Source organism: Sinocyclocheilus anshuiensis, unplaced genomic scaffold, assembly GCF_001515605.1.
Source record: "Sinocyclocheilus anshuiensis isolate Anshui unplaced genomic scaffold, SAMN03320099.WGS_v1.1 scaffold1366, whole genome shotgun sequence".
Taxonomy (NCBI): Eukaryota; Metazoa; Chordata; class Actinopteri; order Cypriniformes; family Cyprinidae; genus Sinocyclocheilus; species Sinocyclocheilus anshuiensis.
Window position 1 is genome coordinate 163,363 of NW_015554162.1, and position 3,972 is coordinate 167,334.

The 3,972-nt window shown below is 37.6% G+C and overlaps 1 protein-coding gene across 1 annotated transcript in view; it reads right to left on the bottom strand.

Annotated features, from left to right (window-relative positions):
• The window catches only part of LOC107670888 (E3 ubiquitin-protein ligase MYCBP2-like), a 64,444-nt gene that overhangs the window by 52,348 nt on the left and 8,124 nt on the right, over positions 1-3,972 (bottom strand). The gene's annotated exons all lie outside the window — the stretch shown is intronic.

Below are 3,972 nucleotides of genomic sequence, written 5' to 3' on the forward strand. Positions count from 1 at the left end.
ATACTCTCTAAGCGCTGTTTCGTTATGCTTTGTTTCGTTTGATGTTTCTCATATGCTACAGAAATTGCAGCGCTTATGAGTTGACCAACGCGGTGGTCGCGCCAGTGCGACTGCACACAAAATTTAGTAGCACAGGCAGAAAAGCAGTCTGGAGCCCAGCTATATCATCTGAAGCCATTCCATATCTTAATGTGAGGGACAGAATTTAGGTTTATAGAAACTCATCTCCCTTCTGCTGCAGCTATCAGTCATTCTCCGCTCAGTAAACAGCATGCCACGTTCAGTTATGACAGTCAGCATAAAACTCTCTATCCAAGATGATATATTCACATTATAATACTTTAGTTTAAGGAAGGAGTTTATTTTTCAAGATATTGTTTTTGCTGCTAAATTATACAGTCAGCTAGTTTAATTTCATAGCTTATATATTTTTATTCAAATGTAGTTTTTCTCTGTAATGAGGAAGTGAGTATTTAGTGGATTGCGTTTAACAAAGGGTTTAAAAGAGTGACCATTAGTTCCACAAACACAGTATTGATATTCTGTTGTGGTGAAGAAAACAATAGCGCTGGTGTTGGATCGGTATTGGCCGATTCTTAGAATTTGGACATGTCACAGTTTTAAAACTCTGGATGTCCTGTACAGAGCACATTCAGGACTTTTCAGAGATACCAAATAATTGGATGCTTCACCATGACCACTCCCTCTCCTTGGTCTTTAAAAGTGGCAGACATTAATTTAGTGATTAAATGTAACACCCTAATGGAAATATGATCATATTTTGTCATTTAAATCTGACTAATTGTCAAAATGTTTGTCATAAAGCAACATCTCAAAAAAATGTTACGGGGTTTCAAATCAAAATATGAGCTTCTGTTATGAAACAGGACATCAGTTTCATACATGTCCACTGTAGAGGACACCAGGACTTAAAGTATGTTTGTTTATTATACATTTTGGGAGACAAATGAATAGAGAAAAAATTATATATCAATATTCCTATTAAATATTGTGAAAATCTTGCTAATTATTACTCCCATCATTGCACTTATTTGTTCATTCTATGTTGCCCCAAAAACATTAATATGCAAATTAGATACAGTTTATAGATATATTGTATATAATGGAAAAAAACTCATTTATGGCCATTGTACACACATTTTGCATAAAAAAAATGGTTTTTAAAAATATCTTTCATAACATAGCTGACAATCATCTTTATATAAAGTGTGGTATAAAATTGATTTCAACGAACGAACGAACGAACTTTATTGTGTATTGCTGTACACCCAAAGAGCTTTACAATCATGTGGGGGGGTCTCTCCAACCACCACCAGTGTGCAGCAGCCACCTGGATGATGCAACGGCAGCCACAGGACAACGGCGCCAGTACGCTCACCACACACCAACTACAGGTGGAGAGGAGAGAGAAAGATAGAGCCAATTCAATGGATGGGAATTATTAGGAGGCCATGATTGACAAGGGCCAGTGGAGGGAATTTGGCCAGGACACCGGGGTTACACCCCTACTCTTTACGAGAAGTGCCATGGGATTTTTAATGACCACAGAGAGTCAGGACCTCGGTTTAACGTCTCATCCGAAGGACGGTGCTTTTTGTCAGTATAGTGTCCCCGTCACTATACTGGGGCGTTAGGACCCATGCAGACCACAGGGTGAGCACCCCCTGCTGGCCTCACTAACACCTCTTCCAACAGCAACCTAGTTTTCCCAGCAGGTCTCCCATCCAGGTACTGACCAGGATCAACCCTGCTTAGCTTCAGTGGGCAACCAGTCTTGGGCTGCAGGGTGATATGGCTGTGGATTAAAATCCCACTGTTTTTGCCTTTTCATGTCTATTCATGTCTTTTTATTTAAAAAAAAAACAGGACTTTTTAAAGTCCCGATGTCCTCTACAGAGGACATGGCATAAACATATGAATAAAATATCATTTTTCAAAAATTTTATTTTTCAACATTTTTCTTATGCTCTAAACAATGTAATGACATGACAAAATACTAAATTCACAAAACTGTTTTTTAGTCAGGAGGCTATATGTGTGTGTGTGTGTGTGCATTATATATATATATGGTGATAATACCGCGCTATTGAGCCACTCAAAATTACCGCAAGGGAAATGCCCTCACCGCGACAGCCCTACACATAATGTCAACGCAAGGAAATAACTGTCTACAAAAAAAACGTGCATTACGTCTAAATTAACTCATATAAATCAAATATAATTTCATAAATTGCATAAACAATTATGAACAAAACAGCATCATGTATTTATGCATTGCTTAATACAAAGAGCCAAATCGCCATTCACACAGATTGCATTTAAAACATATGACACGCAGTGAAAAGGAATAAAGTTCCACAAATTCGCGACGTGTTTTCTAAAAGTTGAAACTGTTTTAACTTTGCATGGCTACATCTCTTGTGTGAGACGCGAGTGCAGCAGTCATATTTGTCCATCTAAAAAAATGCGCTGAATATGCATCTGTGTGAATGGCTTGGTTTCGATTTTCACCTAATCAAGATCTTCCCTGCATTGAGCTTCTATATCTCTCTAATATTTTGAATGAATAACGCAGCAGTGGCGCGTCTCGTGGGCTAGATTAACAAAACATTAAAATGCAACAACGTCAATTACATCATTATCACCGCATCTCGTGAGCCACTGATGACGCTCCCTGATGCACTCCTAACATTCAAATGCAAATGTTTATTTTAAATTCGACTAATATTCATTTTTTTATTCACAATCTCCTCATCACAGGCAGGCACAGCACTCAATTCAGCATGTGTTCGTGTTTGTGTGAGCTGTCTGCATCACTCATAGCACGTGCCTATATTGTTCACTATATTGAACATTTTTTATATCGTTATCGAAGAAGGTGTACTGTCGATAAATATCGATACTGTTTTATCGGCCAGACCTAGCTCAAATCTTATTGGACAGCCCGTGTTTTCGCTTTGCGAAACTGAAAAGATTCGTCGGACTGGTTCGAGAAAAAAAAAAACATTTGCATTTTCGGTGCGCGAACGTTCGCGGTCTATGTGGAAGCATCCATAGGAATCTGTAGTTTTATTCCAGCACATCATCGCGTCCGATATTCGTCTCGCTTTTTCGTGCTCAGTGTGGAAAGGCCTTTAGGCTATATGACCAAAATCCACATTAGATTGCAATCGGAGGTTATTACAAACACTTTGGTGATTCGAAGTGAGATTTGAGTAAAAGTGTAGTATTAATTTTATAAATAGTCTCATATAGCTTGATGCCAATGTTAGCTTTAATGCACCTGTTACCCTGCTGCGATTAAATTTCATGATGTAAGTTTACTCTATCAGAAGAATTCACGCAAGGTTGTGAGAAAATGTTTGTTTTCTAGAAAGACACTTTATACAAAGTGATAAAACTATATTGGACCAAAGCGATGTGGACCAGGAGACTATAAGGAGCGGATAAAGATTTTATTATTTAAGTGTTTAACAACCTAATGTTATGTTTATGTTGACTTACACTGCAAAAGGGCCCCTTTTAGCAGTTATGTTGTATTTAATTTAATGTTAAAGCTGCAGTCCGTAACTTTTTTTTGGTTAAAAATTATCCGAAATCAATATTTGAGCAAGTACATAACCAGCCAGTGTTCAAAACTGATAACTGTTTGAAATTACAATAATTAAAGGGGTCATATGATGCGATTTCAAGTTTTCCTTTCTCTTTGGAGTGTTACAAGCTGATTGTGCATAGATAAGATCCCTGACACGTCACTTCCTGTTTGTTGCTGCCGTGTGTTTTCAGTTTGAGCTCCGTCAAGTTAATTCTTTGTCGTCTAATTTTTTATCTTAAAATCAATTCTATACACCATCATTTTCGTTTCTATAACGTGTGAATATATCCCCTATCGTATTCTACAACAAAAACAATCAGAGCGCCTTGTTATCACTAGTTCTATTTTGATTTCCC